The sequence below is a fragment of the Lolium perenne genome, chromosome 7, assembly GCF_019359855.2.
Source record: "Lolium perenne isolate Kyuss_39 chromosome 7, Kyuss_2.0, whole genome shotgun sequence".
NCBI classification, from domain to species: Eukaryota; Viridiplantae; Streptophyta; class Magnoliopsida; order Poales; family Poaceae; genus Lolium; species Lolium perenne.
In genome coordinates, this window is record NC_067250.2 from 317311446 (window position 1) to 317334423 (window position 22978).

General features: G+C 41.5%; 1 pseudogene; it reads left to right on the forward strand.

The window, feature by feature from the left end:
- Nucleotides 1–6868: 6868 nt before the first annotated feature.
- Nucleotides 6869–19732, forward strand: LOC127314987 (callose synthase 3-like; annotated as a pseudogene).
- Nucleotides 19733–22978: the final 3246 nt, after the last annotated feature.

Below are 22978 nucleotides of genomic sequence, written 5' to 3' on the forward strand. Positions count from 1 at the left end.
ATAGTAGGCGGCACTAAAAGACCAATATCATTATAATCATCATAAATAGGAGGCAAAGTATCATCAAAGAAAATTTTCTCCTCAATGCTTGGGGGACTAAAAAGATCATGAAAACCAGCTTCCCCAAGCTTAGAACTTTCTATATTATTATCAACAATGGTGTTCAAAGCGTTCATACTAATATTACTACCAGCATGCAAATAAGATTCCATAGGTTTTTTAATTTTCGCATCAAACAATCCATGTTTTAAATCAGGAAATAGAATAAGAAGATCATTCTTGTCCATTATGCCAAACTAGTGTAAACAAGAAACAAAAAGTTGCAATTGCAGGATCTAAAGGAAATAGCTTCGAGTACTTACAACGGCGAGAATAGCTTAGTAGCCAAGATCCGGAGTGTGAGTACCTTTTACCTTTCCTCCCCGGCAACGGCGCCAGAAAATACTTGATGCTGTCCAGGACTGGCGCGCTGTTGATGAGGGAGGAAAGCTTGTTCCTTCAGGTCCCCGGCAACGGCGCCAGAAAATAGCTTGATGTCTACTTCCCCCTCCTTTTCCTGTAGACAGTGTTGGGCCTCCAAGAGCAGAGGTTTGTAGAACAGCAGCAAGTTTTCCCTTAAGTGGATCACCCAAGGTTTATCGAACTCAGGGAGGAAGAGGTCAAAGATATCCCTCTCATGCAACCCTGCAACCACAAAGCAAGAAGTCTCTTGTGTCCCCAACACACCTAATAGGTGCACTAGTTCGGCGAAGAGATAGTGAAATACAGGTGGTATGAATATATATGAGCAGTAGCAACGGTGCCAGAAAATAGCTTGCTGGCGTGTAGTTGATGGTGGTAGTATTGCAGCAGAAGTAACACAGTGAAACAGTAAACAAGCAGTAGTAACGCAGCAGTATTTAGGAACAAGGCCTAGGGATTAAACTTTCACTAGTGGACACTCTCAACATTGATCACATAACAGAATAGATAAATGCATACTCTACACTCTTGTTGGATGATGAACACATTGCGTAGGATTACACGAACCCTCAATGCCGGAGTTAACAAGCTCCACAATTCAATGTTCATATTTAAATAACCTTAGAGTGCATGAAAGATCAATTCGACTAACCAAGTACTAACATAGCATGCACACTGTCACCTTCATGCATATGTAGGAGGAATAGATCACATCAATACTGTCATAGCAATAGTTAACTTCGCAATCTACAAGAGATCATGATCATAGCATAAACCAAGTACTAACACGGATGCACACACTGTCACCATTACACCGTGCAGGAGGAATAAAACTACTTTAATAACATTGCTAGAGTAGCACATAGATAAATTGTGATACAAAACACATTGCAATCATAAAGAGATATAAATAAGCACCTCACTATGCCATTCATCAGTGAATAAGTATTCTGTGAAATATAGCCTAAGAGACCCACACGGTGCACACACTGTCACCTTTACACACGTGGGACAAGGAGTCTCCGGAGATCACATAAGTAAAATTCACTTGACTAGCATAACGACATCTAGATTACAAGCATCATCATATGAATCTCAATCATGTAAGGCAGCTCATGCGATTATTGTATTGAAGTACATAGGAGAGAGATGAACCACATAGCTACCGGTACAGCCCCGAGCCTCGATGGAGAACTACTCCCTCCTCATGGGAGCAGCAGCGGTGATGAAGATGGCGGTGGAGATGGCAGCGGTGTCGATGGAGAAGCCTTCCGGGGGCACTTCCCCGTTCCGGCGGCGTGCCGGAACAGAGACTCCTGTCCCCCAGATCTTGGCCTCGCGATGGCGGCGGCTCTGGAAGGTTTCTGTGGGTTTCGTCGAACGCAATAGGGTTTTCGCGACGGAGGCTTTAAATAGGCGAAGAGGCGGCGCAGGAGGGCTGAAGGGGTGGCCACACCATAGGGCGGCGCGGCCTGGGCCTGGGCCGCGCCGGCCTATGGTCTGGGGGCCCAGTGCCCCCCCTCTGGCCCTTCTCGTGTGTTCTGGATGCTTCCGGTGAAAATAGGAACCTAGGCGTTGATTTCGTCCAATTCCGAGAATATTTCGTTACTAGGATTTCTGAAACCAAAAACAGCAGAAAACAGGAACTGGCACTTCGGCATCTTGTTAATAGGTTAGTTCCAGAAAATGCACGAATATGACATAAAGTGTGCATAAAACATGTAGATAACATCAATAATGTGGGATGGAACACAAGAAATTATCGATACGTCGGAGACGTATCAGCCATCCAAGTTCAAATTTGAACGGATGTCTACGTTGCGACAATGGCGTCTTAGTAGATAATATAATTGGAGTATGCTCTGACAAAGCTTCAATCCGAGGAAGAACTCGTAGAGAGACTAGAGGGAATTGAAATTCCCAATCCGAGTCCATCAATACTCGATCTAATTTTTCGCATGTAAGCTTCGGGAGACTGTTTGCCCAAGTAAACTGTCTCTCAGACATTGTAAACTCTCTCAAATCCAGACTATCGATAACAACATTGAATAAGAAAGGCTAATGGGTGTCAAATCTTCCCCTACTCTTCTCATGAGGGTATCTAAGCAAATGAAAATCCCCACCTATAATGATAGAGTGTGGATTGTCCTTTGCTCGGTTAACCAACTCTCGAATAAAAGCAGGCTTATCAACATCCTAGGCAGCACCATAGACAGAAACCAAACTCCATATGAAGTTATCAGACTTATTCCGGATGTGAATTTTAATATGAAAATCACCTCCGAAATTATCCAAAATTCCCATAGTCGCAATTCGGATCCCAACTAACAAGCCACCAGAACGCCCCGAGGCGGGCGGGATACCCAAACAAAGTCCTCCCTGCCTGAAAGGCGATTTAGAAAACTTGTTGAATAATTCCGTTTGCCCATCTCGGAGATAGCAACAAAATCTAAAGCATGTTCCCGAATACTTTCAGCAATGTGTAAGTGTTTAGCCAAGTCCTTCAGACCTCTGCTATTCTTAAACATGCCATTCATTTGGAAACAATAGAAGATTTAGTCACCTTAACCTTTTTATTAGTCCATGGATTACGTTTAATAGAGCAAAGTTTGGATTTTTGTTTAGCTGCTTGTAATTCAATACATGATCCCAACGCATCGTCATCCAAACCAACCTCCGATACCTCTCTAACTAGATGCGTGAGTAGATGACTGTCTGAGACGGTGTACACTTCCTCCTCCTCCTCATCATCATCAGATAGAGAGGTATCCGACTTGCTCGAAACCGTATGAGTTGAGTCTATCAAACTCCATACGTCTAAAAGCATTAGCCGAAACAGAAATATAACTAACAGAATTACCCAATGAAAGACCCACAGTATTAAGCTTGTAAGCCATAATAGGTGTTGGGAATGATAAAAACGACTTAGAACTCTTAGCAATACCTGAGTAGTCGAGGTTCGACTCCGTCTTACGCTGCATGGCCTTTGCCATCGAGTCCTCGTCTGTGATCACCGCACCATCGTGGCCAACTCCATGGCGAGCACTACGCCGAGAGGGTGTATAGGCCGCTGCCGACGTAGGCCACATAGGCACAACGGGTCTAGGGGAGGTAGGTGTCGTGGAAGACCCTCCTCTAGCAGCCACTGCCAGCGGCGACGAAGCCACACTGAAGCTCGTATGAGGCAACGCCGGCTGCCCCAGCTGACTCCACGATGTGCATAGGAGGAGGATGTGGTGAAGTAGAGCCTCCTCCTCCGCAAGTAGCGTCGACCGAAGACACCATCCCGGCCACATGAGAGACGGACGCGGGGACGACATCGACATGAACCATGTCAACTGGGGCCACCGGTGGAGCCTCCTCCAGACGCGCCCGAGCAGCCAGATCCAGTCCAACTGATGGAGGGGGCAAGGTCGAATTAGAAACCCCTCCTCTGGCCGATGGTGAGGCGGCCACCATGGCATCCTCTACCCGGCGCGGCTGGGCAGCAGCCACCACTGCGTCGTCCACCCGACTAGGCTGAGCCAGAACCGCACGAGGGGGTGTGATCGAGGAAGACCCTCCACGTGTCGGCTCTACCTCGACATCCCGCCCCTAAGTAGGGCTAGGTGCAGCAACCTCCGGAGAAGCAGCTGCCGCACGTCTAGCCGCAGCGGGAGAAACACGGCCGGGAGTACATACCCGTCCCCTAGCAGGTCTGTTCGAGCGAGAGTGCACCAACATAGAGAGAGTGAGAAGACTGTTGACTATCTGGTACCGGGCAATCATAAGACGTCGCATCAAGAGCCATGCGCAAAGCTTCCGTGGACACACGAGGGCTGACGGACGAAGATGAGCGACCCTCCAAAGAAGGACTAATTTCTCGTAACTTCTTCACCTCCTCGATTGCATTCGGAGTCTGCGGATTCGGGTTGGAGGGCGTGACAACAATAAGAGAGGCCACAGTGTGAGCTGGCCCTGGCGCCAAAGTGCTAGCGCCTGCCTGTTGAATATGCAAAGACCTAGTACCAGATGACCCCAGTCTAGAGTCAGAAGTGTCCATAGCATCATCCCCGGCATCAGGAGCCCCATCACCACCCTCATCTGTATCATCCTTCTTCACACAGATCAAAGGAACAAAATCCGGTTCTGGCATATAGTCAGTTGGTTCCCTACGAAAGCGGAACTCAAAAGTCTTGAATTTGACTACAGCATCAGCTTTAGCTATCGGGCGTGCCTCATCAAAAGGATCCCCAAGAACCCCAGCCTGAAGTATGGCCACCTGAATACGCACCACCGCTCTCCGTCTCAGACTCATAAGGTCAACATCCACAGTTTTCCCAACTAGAGAACCCACAACCCACAGACCCAAGAACTAATGCAGAGTATGAGGCACCCCTTCCACATGCAACCACACTTTTTCTAAATCTGCCTTATGTGGAACCTCCGTAGACCGCCACACAGAAATAGAAATAGTGGAGCTGAAAGATGGCACCACCACCTGAATGCCATCCACTCTGTCAAGATCATCGAAAGAAGGGACAGAAACCAAGAACCACATGTCCATATGAGGTACCGCCTCCCACTTCCAATAGGGCAATTGGAACACCGGCGAGCCACCTACCGAGCAATCACATCCACTAGAACCACATCACCAGTGACCACTACAAACGCGATGGGAGACTGACTCGGAGCGTGATCCTCATTGACCACAAAGTCTAGAAAAGCAGTGAAGTATGTCTCCAAGAGCCAGACCCAGAAATTGCACTTATATAATCTGTTTTAAGATATTTTAGCATCTCCGAAGTTTGGTTCCATATTCCTTAGTAATCTATATAACACTAAATTGCATGTCTCATGATGTTGTTGTTCGTGGAAGATACTAGAGTAATTAGTTTTCATACTATGAAGGTTTAGTCTCAGCATGTTACGAGTAGATGCTGCACGATGTTGTCGGATTGTCGTGTAAACAGTGACATAGGTAGTAATATACACATCTGTATTGTGTCATTCATTATATTGTAAACTCATCTTATCTTGGTGTATAATGTTGTAACATAGCTACTACCTCACTCTATCTTCACTTATTGTCATGCCATATCACTAAAACATCTTGAGATGTGTGATATTACTCCTAGTATAAGAGCAAGAGCAATAGTGCAGCCATCAGCCAGCTATAGTAGCTTGTCATGTCATCTATAGTCGAGATATAGCTAACATGTACAATAGTGTGCTATAAAAGTGTAGTATTTTTACTATATAGGGCTCATTCATTACTCTCACAAAGTGCCAAGAAGCACGAGAGTCCACTTCTCTTTTCTCTCATAATCTCTCTCCTCTAACTAATCAAAAAATCTAATATTTTATTTTTTATAGATAGCTAACTGAAAAGTAGTCTAAGATTCAAACAACTAACATGGCTAGAACTCCATTACTAAAAGCCAGGTTTGCATGGTCCATTTAAACATCATTGAAAGTTGGTGAGTTGAATTACACAGTTTATCCCTGTCTTGGGCAATACTAGGAATAAAGTGATTTCCTTTTTTTGCTAGATTTTCCTGCCTGATTTTTTCGCACAACCAAGAAGAGCGTTGACTCTTTTATACGTGACATAATTTGGTGGTTTGTACATAAGGTGCACCAATAGAAGAACAAGAGTCGCCATTCATTTGATCCACTAGCCATTTGCTCTGCACGGCCCTGGTGTCGTGGTTGCTGGGATGCTGCTAACACGCCAACCGGGATGGGATCGGATGCACTGGCGCCACCACGATATGGTGAACTCCCTGTCTCTCTGACTAGGTTCCTAATTTCTGCAGCCTGGAAGTGTGAGGAAAAACATTGTTTTTTCTGACTGTGGAGTTGCCATCCCAGTCGTTATACCTCTAAGGGCATGTCCAACGGGACGATGTAAATGGACGCTGAGCGACCGTTTCCGCGTGATCGAAAATGCGTCTGGATCATGCTCCAGCGGGACGACGCAAAGTGACCGGGCCGTCCGCGGCGACGCAAACCTGGCCCAAATATGCGTCAGGTTTGCGTCTCCGCGGTCGCGGCGAGCGTTCTCCTTTTCTTACCCGGTACCGCAAGTCAGGGACAACGAAATCGAGCGGTTCGATTTGCTTCTTTTCCCCCTTCTTTGCTGCCCTAGTGCGACTCCACCACCCCAACCCCACCCGCCGCCGTCCCGCCGCAGCGGCGCAGTACTCGCCGTCGGCTCGGTTCTAGCCGCGCGGGAGAGCAGGATCGTAGTCGGGGTTGGCTTCGGCGCGTACCTGCTGCCTGTTTTGGGGCCAAATGTTGCCGGTTGCACCGCCCACGACCTGTTCGGTCAATTGTGCCGGTAGGTGTCTTACTCCTATTTTCGGCGCTATTGTGCGCGGCCATTGATCCACAGTTCGTACCCACGCAAATGGATATGTGACAGATGCTGGAAAAGTTCCGCACGGAGGAGTCTGATCAGTCCACACAGACATTGACAACTACTGCGGCCTCCATGATCCACGAGTTCAATTCAAACCAGGGGCCGGTGCACCGGGGCTCTGTCAAGGACCGCTCAAAAAACCTACCGCGCAACATAGTGGAAGGGTAGATCCGGCTCCACAAGGACTACTTCCACCTCACCGATCCGGTGTTCAAGGAAAAAAATGTTCCGGCACCGGTACATGATGTCAAGGGAGCTGTTCATGGTCATTCTACGGGGCATCAGAAACAACGACCCCTACTTCCAATGCAGGCTTGATGCAATAGGTGCGCTAGGCTTCACCTCCTATCAAAAATGCTCCGCGGCTATTCGCATGCTATCATATGGAATGGATGCTGATATATTCGATGAGTAACTTCGAATGGGTGAGAGCACCTGCCTTGAGGCCATGTACATGTTTTGCTGAACCGTGATTGCCGTGTTTGGACATCATTACTGTAGGGAGCCAACCGTTGAGGATACAAGGCAGCTGTTGTCTATCAACGAGTCGAGAGGGTTCCCAGGAATGATTGGCAGCATAGATTGCATGCACTGGGAGTGAAAGAACTATCCATTTGGATGACAGGGTCAGTACGGGCATGCGGAGGGACGAACTGTCATTCTTGAAGCCGGCATATCTCAAAATTTATGGATTTGACATTCATTCTTTGGCATGGCCGGTTCCAACAATGATATCAATGTGTTGCACCTATCACCAGTTTTCAACAGGCTCATGCAAGGCAAAGCTCGCCGGGTGAGCTACGAGGTCAATGGAAATGAATATGACAAGTCATATTATCTTGCTGTTGGTATCTACCCTGACTGGGCCACACTGGTGAAGACTGTCCGTAATCCAAACTTCGAGAAGACGAGGAGGTTTGCCAAGATGCAAGAGGTTTGCAGGAAAGATGTGGAGCGTGGATTCGGTGTGCTCCAAGCTGGGTGGGCAATTATCCGTCACCCGACAAGAACATGGTCGTTGCACCATGCATGAGGTGATGACATGCTGCGTGATCATGCACAACATGATCGTTGAGAACGAGAACCACTGGGAATTCCAAGGTGCGCTGGTTGCGCCACTCCCTGGGGCTTTATCTTGGAAGGACTATCTGCATATGAATGTAGAGTGACATCTGATTGAGCATGAGTGGGCATTGGCTAACCATGAAGACCATGCCTATAGAAATACCATCTTATTTTCATGTAGACTTTTTAAAATTTGGATGTAATAACTATGACTTCGTTGAAACTCTTTTATTTTGTTGTTTTCAAACATCATAATTCATGCCGACGCGGAAATACGTCGGGCCGCTGGAGGCACCCCAGATGCAAACGGACGCACGAACAAAAACGGTTTTTTTCACGTCCGTCACGCGACGGAAACGGATGCACGCGGACACCGACTTGCGTCACCCCGTTGGAGATGCTCTAACGACAACGAGTGTCACCACGATCACATGCGTATAAGGATACAAAAATTTCTTGGCTGTGGATTTGTATTACGTATGATAATTCGTACAGAAATGTTTCTTCTGGTCGTTGGGTGTATGGAGATCAGCGTTCAGTTCAGAAACTGGCGTCCAGACGAATATCGTTTGATGAACAGTGCATGGTTTGTCCTTCATGTTTTTTTTAGAACAGTGCATGGTTTGTCCTTCATTTTTTTTAGTCAAAGGTTGAAATCATTGAGACCACCCGAGGATGGCTTGTACAGATCACATGATGGGCTCGAGTAATAGCCCCATTATCTTGCTTCGTGCGCAGATTCCACCAGTGTGCAGTGCTCAATGGCTGGTCGATCTGGTCTAGATGTTCAGGCTGGATTTTGCACAGAAAGCATAAATTCTCTGTCCCGAATTTGACCTAGAGGATTACTCATTGCTCGTCCGTGTAATCTTGTCAAGGCTTGAATCAGTGGTGTTATGCTTGTTCGTTGGGCCGGCATGATGAGGCGATGCTGAGTAGGGAGTAGATTGCATGTACTGTAGATCAGTAGATGCACTGTACAGCTCGAGTCGTGAGATCAAATGATTGGCTGAATTCATGAGAGTGAGCGAGACAATTCGAGAGAAAGGTGGAGAAATATTAGAACGCCATATCCTATCCACATGTCAGACTCAGTCTCACGCAAGCAAGAGATCGACCAAAAACCAAATATAAATCTATTATATACTAAATCTATTATATACTAATCTATCTATTATATACTAAAAGCAAAACAAGAGTGTTTTTCGAGGCATTAGGTTGATCCACATCATTAGAAATATATTAATGCTTGGATCTAAAATCTATGGCTATGATTTAACAAAACTTACCGTAACATAATTCTGTTGTGAACGTAAACTGTACAATAACATAGTCACGTACCTGTTTCTTTTTTTTCCTGGGAACCCATCCTATTTATATCGTGTGGAATCCAACTTCAGATCCGGTGTTAGCATGTTCTCCAAATATCTCACGTATCTGTTTCTATTTTCTGGGAAAGAGTATGTCCTATTTATATCCTACAGAATCCAACTTCCCATACGGGTTAGTATGTCCCGTAAATATCTCTCTACTTGACACAATGTTCTTTAATCCCACTCTCCAAAAATCAGTTGAGGGCAAAAATATTTACCAACACCTCAAGTACATAAGCGCGTGTCCAGAAAAATTGTACCGATTGTTATTTTTAGAAAACTCTGAGTAATGCATTATACTGTATATTTCCTGACTCAAGTACATTAGATTGTGGTATATTTCTCGCAAAAAGCTGCCGAATGCAGGCGTATGTGCGAGATACTGTATATTTTCTGACTCAAGTACATTAGATTGCGGTATATTTCTCGCAAAAAGCTGCCGAATACAAGCGTACGTGACAAGAAATATACTATAAACCAATCGGTAAAAAAAAATGTTACGTACAATAATATAGTGTACGAAAGTAAACATATGACACTTAAACACAATATTAGGAGTACAAGATATGCCCGGCGTTGATATACACGATCGAGGATAATCTGCTCTAATAAGATTCACCTCATGTATCTATCTTAGGTAATAATTGGCCCGATGCTGTTTAAACCCATTACATATCTCTAACCGATACAACTACTCCACCGTCTCTTTCATAAAAAAAGTTAGAAAGAAATATAGTACATAGCGTACACGGAAAGAACTCCGTTGCGCATATAAGATCTGGAAAGCAATTTTATTTTGCCCACGCTAGCTGCGTCCGGCGCGGGTAAATCCAGTCTGTACATATAGACCCATGGCCGCCGCGTCTATTTAAAAAAATGCTAGCTAGCTATACTGAACGTGGTGGAAAATATATGACATGGTTTGAAGTATAAAATAATTAATATTTATAAAACTGAGTATACTGATGTATACAAGGAAAACACATTTTTAATTTGATTACATAACATGTAAATAGATACCAATGTTTCGAAAATATATTTTCTGTGTTATTTTTCCTGGAGGTTGCACGTTCATGTATCGAAGAGTTGGAGACTTTCTGTCACTAGAAAATACCATTAGCCGAACTAACTCCAGGTGGATTTCAACTCGGATCGAGGCATTCCGATTTGGCGATAAAGAACTTTGCCTTGAAGGTTTCCAAATTTTCTAAAAATATAACCATCGGTATATAAATTGACTATTAATATAAAGAAATATATAAATTAAGCTCAGGTTATATTACAATTCTATTTGTGTTTATTACATTTATCTAAAGGAAAATATTTGTATACAAAAAAATACACCAATTCGGAGTTGGAGTACGTGTTGATATTTAGAAAATACCATATTTTAGAAGAGTGTCATTTATTTTAAGTGGACATAGAGAATGAGACGAAGAAATATCCAAATAAAGCAATGAAATTTCTTAGTTAGTTGCCGTACCTATTAAAAAATGACAAGTTATTTTCTATTAATTGCATCACGAACAAATTACTTTTGTATTCTATTAAAAAACCATTCTTCTTTAAATCAAACATTACACATTAAAGATGATCCATACAACTTGGAATTCTTTTTCAAACAAACACTACAATAATGCCCTCACATTTGCGAGGGCCACCTTGCCATAAAATAATCTGCCAAATATAGGCATACGTGAGAGAAATATGTTGGAAGTCAATCGGTCAAAAAAACTCCAAAGCTGATCGATACGACTCGCTCCATTTGGAAATAAGTGTCGCAAATTTATTTGTCTAAACATGTTTTCGTATATAGATGAATATGAATTTAGACAAATCTATGACACTTATTTCCCAACCGTATGAAGTAGGACCCTAAGATTGCTTGTGGTAAAGTGGGCGGGACACAATGGTCGGAAGACAGTCTATATATTTAAGAAATGCGGTAGGAGAAATCCTTAGAAGATAGATTACATTTGTCAAACTACAAAGGAAAATGGGCAAGAAAAAATAAATATATGTGTGAATATTAACTAATGCATAAACAAAAAAACAAAAAATATGGAAGTTAAATTAACTTTCCATGGTTTTAAAAAATTGTATGGCAATTTGACTTGAAAGAGTAAGACCGTATAATTTTCGGACATTGAACTGACTAGCAATACTCTGCTAGCAAGATAGCCATCCAAATTTTCCATGCTACCGAGAAAAACAAGATAAAAAGGATGTCAATAGGGTTTTTACATGAAAAATATATATGAATATTAACTCATCAAAAAATATGAAAAACATAACATAGAAAAGATGAATTAGCCTTATAAGATTTTACTAAATCATGTGTGATGTTCAATTCAAAAAGTAGCACCGGTAGGTCACTGGACGTATGGTGGACATGGATACTTCTCACAAGGTAGACTTCCAGATTTTCCAAACTACCGATAAAAAGGGCCGAGCAAGGGAAACCTGGCTTCATCGATTAATGCACGATATAATTTCATCCATACCAGAACATCAATACTCATGTAGAGCCAATATGCCAAACGATTGATCTAGCCATTCATAACCTCTGAAGTTCCACACTAACATAATAAAATAACACCCTTACAAAATCTTAAAAGTATAATTATCTATATTAAACATTTGGTATGTATGGTCTGATATTTTAAAAGTGATTATACTTACATAAATAGAAGCAAATTTCAAAATCTAAAAAAAAATCCTGCATTTAGAAACATAATATTGCTTTGTAAGACTTACATATTTAGACATACACATTTAACAAAAAAATGGTGGTTGTAAAATGTATTATTTCGGTTACATAATGCGAATGCCCATGGATCTATAAATATAGTTCTCGGTCAATTTTGACACATAATTGACAATGGTCATCTCTCCAATGATACTAAAGATGATGCCCTCGCATAAATAATATTCCTTTCTTATTTAGTATATACAAGTAGACGTTTGCATCTCTGTCGTGTTTATGCAGTCTTTCTAATTAATGCCATTAATTTCCAGGTGTATGGCTTCTCTTGGGTTGTGATTATGGTCATGCTGCTAGTTATGAAGGTAATGTAATCAAGGAAAATATGATGGAGAACCCGGGTGTAGGCGCACCTGATTTCAAAAATTCGAAAAATGCTGCTTAAATATTTCAGAAAATTTTGAAACAGTTCACACACGCATATCTCTGCTCTGCATTTGTCCCGCTAATGCCAGTTCTTATTTAGTCAAGATTTTGTTTTGATGTCGGAAATTCAATTCGGCTCCCGGGTGCGTATGATCCCTCTACCAAAAAATCATATTTCGAAATGTCACAATATTTAGACAAAAAATCCTACATGTACATCTTCATAATATATGTGTGTTCGTCAAGTTTCATGAAAAACCAATAATTTTTGTGGTCTATGTAAAAAGGAGAAAGTTTATCTTGCGACAAGCATTATTTTCAGCACATAAATTTATCTTTTTTACACACGTCACATGATAAGTTGATTTTTTATGAAACGACTTTGTGAGCACGTAGCACGTGAAGATGTACGTGCAGATTTTTTGTTTCCATTTTTTTGAAATTTAAAATGTTTATAAGATGCATTTTAAAATATAGGTAGCATATGCACCCATGTTTCAAAACACCGCTCCCGTTTGATGTAGATTATTTAATAACTTGCAACTTAGTTCTTTTATGATGTTTAACCTCTTTTTCAGCCTAAAACACTCAGCTGTCATGGTTTAGAATGATGTAGAATATTTAATAACCTGCAACTTAGTTCTGCCTACATTCCGAACTCAAAAGGGCTGATCACTAGAAACCTGGTGCATGCATGTACGTAAAAGCCTGCTGCTTCACATAACATGAAACAAGCTTCGCATGTGTTTTCTCTATCTAAAATATATACTAAATATATTTTATAAATATGGATATATGTATAATTAAAATAAACCTAGAAATATCTGTATCTAGACAAAAGTAGACACTTATTTTAGCACAAAGAAAATACGACTCTTCACATAAAAATAGCTACTATTACTGCGTGATCGTGATGGGAGAAGAAGAGTCCCTACTATGCCGACCGGCTGAGCATCATGATATTCATGAGAACGTTGGTCTATTTAAGTTTTAATATATATTTTTTTAAAGGAGTGAAGGTGAGTTTTGTGTAAACTGATCACAGTAATACATGCTAGCTATACTAGACCACTTGCATATCCGATGGTTATGGCTCACACGTTACACCAGAATATCAGAAATACAAGGATAAGTGTAGAGTTTCAATTAAATGCTCGCGAGCTCCAGTTAACTTAGGATTTGAAAAATCAAAAAAGATATTTTAGTGTTTAAATATTTTTCTAAAAGTATTTACATGGAGATTTTCCAAATAATATGGAGAATTGCCAAATAACACATTGTGTTTTTGGCTACACAAAAATCACAAAACCATGGCTTTAAAAAGGTAAAAAATAACTCCAATTTTAAAATATTTGTCTCTTTTTATGGACCACATATGAAAATATTTTTCAATGAAAACAAGGGCGTACATACTAGACATGTATATGTACCCGTATATTTATATACCGATTTTTCACGAGAAGAAAATAAACTTTTGATTTTTTTTCTAAACCAATCTCACTGAACGTCGGAAGCCAAAATAAATTTTCCCTATATATCAATATTATCATATTTCTAAGACTGTTGTATTTGTTTAGCACGATTGTACATATAGGCTAAAAATATATGTTTGTTATATAAACTTTTTTTAGGTGGATGAATGGTACAATCCTATCATATTAATCCATTGCTATATAACAGTAACATTTTCTTTTTTCGTCATTTTTCTCTGAAATTCAGAAACAGAAAATGAGAGAAAAAACATGATTTTCTTTTCATAAGAACTCCATATCAAGTAATGCAACCAAGCTATCTATAGAATTACCGATAAATTATATGCACATATAATAATGTTTTCTCACACAGACAAGTGTCGAGGGCAACTTGTGTAAGATGAGCACGAGCACAAAATTTAGGGAACACAAATGCACGAAGTGGAAAAAAACATCAATTCGACACAACTTAAGTGTTTTTGTGAAAGAAAACATGCTAAGGACACATGTAAGAGTGTGTGGTGATGATGGATCAGTTTGTTCAATATATTTTATTTATATATAATAGATATATCCAATTATACATGTGAGCAAAAACTTAGCAAATATATACCAATTTTTTGCATCAATGATACCAACAAGAACATTGGATTATAACAAATAGTTGTGTGTAAAATGACAAATATGCATAGAGCTGCAGACCACCTACACCAGAGAGCATCACTAATTGATGATGTAAAGCCTTCGCAGATTGCAGCATACTTTGTAGGTGTCGCAGCTCCAACTTTTTGTGTTACATAAATGTCTTCGAGAAAATATAAACCACTACCATCCGATTTCCCTAAGAGATATTTCATTTTCTTTTGTTATTTCTATGCAACATACAAATATATTAATTTACAAAACCGAGATAAAGTTAACCAATACCAAAGTATGTATTTTCAAAAATAATTTCGTAATGAAGAAGATTAATAGACGGAAAAAAGGTTTAAATAATTTTAAACATTTTTTATATAGATGATGCCCTCGCAAAAGCAAAACAAGAGTGTTTTTCGAGGCATTAGGTTGATCCACATCATTAGAAATATATTAATGCTTGGATCTAAAATCTATGGCTATAATTTAACAAAACTTACCGTAACATAATTCTGTTGTGAACGTAAACTGTACAATAACATAGTCACGTATCTGTTTCTTTTTTTTCCTAGGAACCCATCCTATTTATATCGTGTGGAATCCAACTTCGGATCCGGTGTTAGCATGTTCTCCAAATATCCCACGTATCTGTTTCTATTTTCTGGGAAAGAGTATGTCCTATTTATATCCTACAGAATCAAACTTCCCATGCGGGTTAGTATGTCCCGTAAATATCTCTCTACTTGACACAATGTTCTTTAATCCCACTCTCCAAAAATCAGTTGAGGACAAAAATATTTACCAACACCTCAAGTACATAAGCGCGTGTCCCAGAAAAATTGTACCGATTGTTATTTTTAGAAAACTCTGAGTAATGCATTATACTGTATATTTCCTGACTCAAGTACATTAGATTGTGGTATATTTCTCTCAAAAAGCTGCCGAATGCAGGCATATGTGCGAGATACTGTATATTTTCTGAATCAAGTACATTAGATTGCGGTATATTTCTCGCAAAAAGCTGCCGAATACAAGCGTACGTGACAAGAAATATACTATAAACCAATCGGTAAAAAAAAATGTTACGTACAATAATATAGTGTACGAAAGTAAACATATGACACTTAAACACAATATTAGGAGTACAAGATATGCCCGGCGTTGATATACACGATCGAGGATAATCTGCTCTAATAAGATTAGTAATCACCTCATGTATCTATCTTAGGTAATAATTGGCCCGATGCTGTTTAAACCCATTACATATCTCTAACCGATACAACTACTCCACCGTCTCTTTCAAAAAAAAAGTTAGAAAGAAATATAGTACATAGCATACACGGAAAGAACTCCGTTGCGCATATAAGATCTGGAAAGCAATTTTATTTTGCCCACGCTAGCTGCGTCCGGCCGGTAAATCCAGTCTGTACATATAGACCCATGGCCGCCGCGTCTATTTAAAAAAATGCTAGCTAGCTATACTGAACGTGGTGGAAAATATATGACATGGTTTGAAGTATAAAATAATTAATATTTATAAAACTGAGTATACTGATGTATACAAGGAAAACACATTTTTAATTTGATTACATAACATGTAAATAGATACCAATGTTTCGAAAATATATTTTCTGTGTTATTTTTCCTGGAGGTTGCACGTTCATGTATCGAAGAGTTGGAGACTTTCTGTCACTAGAAAAATACCATTAGCCGAACTAACTCCAGGTGGATTTCAACTCGGATCGAGGCATTCCGATTTGGCGATAAAGAACTTTGCCTTGAAGGTTTCCAAATTTTCTAAAAATATAACCATCGGTATATAAATTGACTATTAATATAAAGAAATATGTAAATTAAGCTCAGGTTATATTACAATTCTATTTGTGTTTATTACATTTATCTTAAGGAAAATATTTGTATACAAAAAAATACACCAATTGGGAGTTGGAGTACGTGTTGATATTTAGAAAATACCATATTTTAGAAGAGTGTCATTTATTTTAAGTGGACATAGAGAATGAGACGAAGAAATATCCAAATAAAGCAATGAAATTTCTTAGTTAGTTGCCATACCTATTAAAAAATGACAAGTTATTTTCTATTAATTGCATCATGAACAAATTACTTTTGTATTCTATTAAAAAACCATTCTTCTTTAAATCAAACATTACACATTAAAGATGATCCATACAACTTGGAATTCTTTTTCAAACAAACACTACAATAATGCCCTCACATTTGCGAGGGCCACCTTGCCATAAAATAATCTGCCAAATATAGGCATACGTGAGAGAAATATGTTGGAAGTCAATCGGTCAAAAAACTCCAAAGCTGATCGATATGACTCGCTCCATTTGGAAATAAGTGTCGCAAATTTATTTATCTAAACATGTTTTAGTATATAGATGAATATGAATTTAGACAAATCTATGACACTTATTTCCCAACCGTATGAAGTAGGACCCTAAGATTGCATGTGGTAAAGTGGGCGGGACACAATGGTCGGAAGACAGTCTATATATTTAAGAAATGCGGTAGGAGAAATCCTTAGAAGATAGATTACATTTGTCAAACTACAAAGGAAAATGGGCAAGAAAACATAAATATATGTGTGAATATTAGCTAATGCATAAACAAAAAACAAAAAATATGGAAGTTAAATTAACTTTCCATGGTTTTAAAAAATTGTATGGCAATTTGACTTGAAAGAGTAAGACCGTATAATTTTCGGACATTGAACTGACTAGCAATACTCTGCTAGCAAGATAGCCATCCAAATTTTCCATGCTACCGAGAAAAACAAGATAAAAAGGATGTCAATAGGGTTTTTACATGAAAAATATATATGAATATTAACTCATCAAAAAATATGAAAAACATAACATAGAAAAGATGAATTAGCCTTATAAGATTTTACTAAATCATGTGTGATGTTCAATTCAAAAAGTAGCACCGGTAGGTCACTGGACGTATGGTGGACATGGATACTTCTCACAAGGTAGACTTCCAGATTTTCCAAACTACCGATAAAAAGGGCCGAGCAAGGGAAACCTGGCTTCATCGATTAATGCACGATATAATTTCATCCATACCAGAACATCAATACTCATGTAGAGCCAATATGCCAAACGATTGATCTAGCCATTCATAACCTTTGAAGTTCCACACTAACATAATAAAATAACACCCTTACAAAATCTTAAAAGTATAATTATCTATATTAAACATTTGGTATGTATGGTCTGATATTTTAAAAGTGATTATACTTACATAAATAGAAGCAAATTTCAAAATCTAAAAAAAAATCTCGCATTTAGAAACATAATATTGCTTTGTAAGACTTACATATTTAGACATACACATTTAACAAAAAAATGGTGGTTGTAAAATGTATTATTTCGGTTACATAATGCGAATGCCCATGGATCTATAAATATAGTTCTCGGTCAATTTTGACACATAATTGACAATGGTCATCTCTCCAATGATACTAAAGATGATGCCCTCGCATAAATAATATTCCTTTCTTATTTAGTATATACAAGTAGACGTTTGCATCTCTATCGTGTTTATGCAGTCTTTCTAATTAATGCCATTAATTTCCAGGTGTATGGCTTCTCTTGGGTTGTGATTATGGTCATGCTGCTAGTTATGAAGGTAATGTAATCAAGGAAAATATGATGGAGAACCCGGGTGTAGGCGCACCTGATTTCAAAAATTCGAAAAATGCTGCTTAAATATTTCAGAAAATTTTAAAACAGTTCACACACGCATATCTCTGCTCTGCATTTGTCCCGCTAATGCCAGTTCTTATTTAGTCAAGATTTTGTTTTGATGTCGGAAATTCAATTCGGCTCCCGGGTGCGTATGCTCCCTCTACCAAAAAATCATATTTCGAAATGTCACAATATTTAGACAAAAAATCCTACATGTACATCTCCATAATATATGTGTGTTCGTCAAGTTTCATGAAAAACCAATAATTTTTGTGGTCTATGTAAAAAGGAGAAAGTTTATCTTGCGACAAGCATTATTTTCAGCACATAAATTTATCTTTTTTACACACGTCACATGATAAGTCGATTTTTTATGAAACGACTTTGTGAGCACGTAGCACGTGAAGATGTACGTGCAGATTTTTTGTTTCCATTTTTTTGAAATTTAAAATGTTTATAAGATGCATTTTAAAATATAGGTAGCATATGCACCCATGTTCCAAAACACCGCTCCCGTTTGATGTAGATTATTTAATAACTTGCAACTTAGTTCTCTGTGGAAATTTGATTTCTGAACTCCAAATTTCTTGAGCCATACTTTTGCAGTGAGAATTTTATGATGTTTAACCTCTTTTTCAGCCTAAAACACTCAGCTGTCATGGTTTAGAATGATGTAAAATATTTAATAACCTGCAACTTAGTTCTGCCTACATTCCGAACTCAAAATTTCTTGAGCCATCCTTTAGCAGTGAGAATAGTACGAGTATGATATTTTATCTCCTTTTGAACCGAAAACACTCACCCAGTTGTCATGATTTCTCTTTGCAGACTGTGTCAGTCGGCAGGAGGAGGTTCAGCGCGGAGTTCCAGCTTGTTTTCCGGCTGATCAAGGGCTGATATTCATAACATTCATCTCCATCATCGTGATCTTAACAGCGATCGCTCACATGACAATTCTCGACATATTCGTCTGCATCCTGGCTTTCATGCCGACCGGATGGGGCTTGCTTCTGGTTAGTCACACGACTAGTCTGCTCTCGTCCACACGCCTTCTTATTTTTCTACCTCAGATCTGACTTTAGCATCCTCGACTAACTTTGTTAGATTGCCCAAGCGATCAAACCTGCTGTGGAGATGGTCGGGCTGTGGGGGTCGGTCAAGGCCCTCGCCCGCGGCTATGAGATCCTCATGGGGCTTCTCCTGTTCACGCCCATCGCATTCCTTGCCTGGTTCCCCTTTGTGTCAGAGTTCCAGACCAGGATGCTGTTCAACCAGGCGTTCAGTAGAGGCCTGCAGATCTCCCGGATCCTCGGTGGGCACAAGAAGGACCGAGCCACCCGGAACAAGGAGTAGATTCAGGGCTCGTGCTAGCTCCACCCGCCCATGACTCCTCTAGATTCTTCTGTGCGCTTTGAACTGGACTATGTTAAGTTAACGGAGTTGGAGACCGAGAGGTTGTGCTGTAGGCTACTGTAGTTGGTGTTCTCCATTGTAGGAGTAGATTCAGAACTGTAGTTAGCTCTGCAGGTGAGCATTAAGCCCTGTATGTAAAGCTCTGCAGCTGAAGCTTATTATGCAGTAATGTGGGAAATGCTGGAGCCTGGAAGTCATGGCATTTGGGTTTGATCAGTCCTTTGAGTCTGAGTGTCTAACCTGCCGCTAGTCTTGTCAGCTGGGATGAGAAAATTGAAGCTCTGTGCTTGGCTCAGGTACAGAGATCCTTATGGCACCATTTTCTTGCTAAGAAGTAAGAACACATTTGAAGGTCGTTAGGTATTACATTATCCTACGACCATGGCTGCATACAGATATAGGGGCCCTGGCGCTCATGCATAGATGGATCTCTTAAGCTCTTAGCCTCTTACTATATTATATGTAGGGCAAGAACATACGACCTGTGATTGCTTGGTAATATCTGAAGTAGCAGCACTGCAGTTTTTCTAACAGTGACATAACAAGTTAAAGTCTACTGCTGTAAGTTTACATTAGGAGAATTCTACTGATCAACACACCAGAATCTAGACTTCATGGGACTGTTATCTACTCATCTCCATCTCCTGAAACTGAACCGGGAGGGAGAAAGGTACAAAATGTTGTGTCTCCTACGCTTGGGTCACCGGACGGCAGTTCTACAAATGCACATATGATGAGGCCTAGCTTTAAATAATAAGGCCTGCCACTTGTGAACCAGATCCCAGTTTGGGACGCCCATGCTAAAATTTTCATGTTCGCCACTGGCTAGGGACGACAGAGAAAGATTATGTACTACATGCATGAACCTTACACTAAGTAAGGCATATCAAGTTGCAGGGAAGTCAAAAGCAGTTTTCTCACTTAATTTAGGAGTTTTTCTGCATGTTACTCTAAGCTTCGCATCTTCTATCCTTGACTTACCGAACTCAATTGTTTCGGCAGTACCTCAACTTGTGCATTGTGTTCTTCAGACTACAAGCTCTACCCAAAGTGGCAAACAAAGCTAAGAGTTTATTATAATCCAAAACAAGGTTTTATTAAGTTCTCTGCTGCGCACACTGATGGTCCATAAACATATATTTGCTAGCACTTATGAACTAGTTAGGTATTCCGTATTCATCCCAGTGCATTGTTAGACTATGTATTGTAGGCTATACGTATTGTATACAAACTCCTGTACCTATACCTGTATGATATATAAAAGCATAACAGCCGAACCCTATTGGGTATCGAGCACTGTTCCCAAACCCTAGTTTTGTCTAACATGGTATCAGACGACGCGTTCGATCCGCGCCGCCCCGCTTCCGCCTCCTTTGCTGCCGCCGCGTCGGCCTCTCCTGCTGCGCCGCCGCCCTCGTCCCTTGCGACGGCGTCACCCTTCATGGCGTCCGCGCCTCTAGCTTGGGCCTACCCTGCCGCCCGATCTCCTGCTGCTCCCGCAGCCGCCAACCCTGCACCTGCGCCATCTGCAGGTCCAACCTCGGGGGAGGTGCCGTCTTCCTCGACTGCGGCCCATGGCCGGCCTCCGCCCTACGACAGCTCTCCTGCTCAGGAGCCCTACCGCGGCGGGCCGTATCCAGCGCCCTACGTCGCGTCCCGCCCCGCGCCCTACGTCGCGCCCACGGCAGCGCCCTACGTCGCGCCTCATGCAGCGCCCTACGCTGCAGCTTCGGCAGCGTCCTATGGCGCGTATCCTGGCGCTTCCTACGAGGCCTATGGTGCGACGCCTCCTCGTCCTACCGCGTCCCATGGTGTGATCTCGCCGGCCAACTATGGATATCATCAACTGCAACAGTACCGTGGCCCGCCTCCTAGCGAGGTGCCGATGCCATACGGTGCTTCTCCACCTTATGAAGCAGTGCCGGCCGCACCATCTGCTGATCAAGGACCGTTCCACTTTGCCCATCTGGTGACGGTGAAACTTTCTGCGGACAATTACTTGCTGTCGCGTGCTCAGGTGTTACCTCTGATGCGTAGTCACTATTTGGAAGGATATGTTGATGGTTCCGATTCTTTCGGCCTCCGGTGGTGAAACTATGGTGCCCAATCCGGCTCATCGACGATGGGTTGCTCAAGACCAAGCAATTTTGGGTGCTATCCAGTCTTCGCTCACCCCCTCTATGGCCGGCATGGTCATCTTTGCCGCTACATCGCGAGATGCTTGGGCCACCATCGAGTCCAGCTTCTCCTCGCAGTCTCTGGCGCGCTCCTCGGCTATCCGTACTCAGCTTGGCGAGATAAAGAAGCATGACCTCTCTGTCACGGCCTTCTTCAACAAGGTTAAAGCATTGGCTGACACGCTCTCTTCTATTGGACAGCCGCTCCGCCCTGAGGAGTTTAAGACATTCATTTTCAATGGCCTTGATGAGGACTATGATTCTCTGGTGGAAAATATCAGTGGGCGAGAAACACCACTTCCTGCCCGTGATCTCTATGCTCGTCTTCTGAACACAGAGCAGCGTCTCTCTACTCGTCGATCCGTGGGATCTTACTCTGATGGATCCTCGGCCAATGCGGCTCATCGTGGTGGTCCTCGTGGTTCTAAACCTGCACCACCACCACCGTCCAACCAACAAGCCCGCCCGTCCGCCCCTGTTCCTCCTGTCACTGGGCACAAGCGGCTCTCTTGTCAAGCTTGTGGTGGTGGAGTTGAGTGTCAGCTTTGTGGTCTCGAAGGTCATTTGGCGTCTCGCTGCCACCGCCGCTTCAAGCGTGATTTTCTCGGCATCGGCTCGGCATCGGCAACAATGGGAAAGGCAACGAGAAACAGGCTGCTCTAGCGTCGCAGGACTCGGGGTATACTCCCTCTTATTCAGTTGATCCTGCCTGGTATATGGACACAGGCGCCACTGACCATCTGACAAGTCAACTTGATAAGCTTGCCTCACATCAGCCATATTCTGGTCCGGATCAGGTTCGCACTGCCAATGGGTCAGGTATGCACATCTCGCATGTTGGACAGGCATCTCTCCTTTCACACACCTCTAAAAAGCTTCGTCTCCTCGATATTCTACATGTTCCATCTGTCACCCGTACTTTGCTCTCCGTTCCTAAATTTACTCGCGACAATAATGTGTTTTGTGAGTTTCACCCTTTTCATTTTTTTGTTAAGGATCGGGCAATGCGGGACGTTCTTCTTAGAGGACGAGTTCGTCATGGACTATATGCTCTTGATGTGCCATCCACCTCTCAAGCTTTCAGTGGTGTCCGAGTTTCGTCATCTCAATGGCACTCTCGTTTGGGTCACC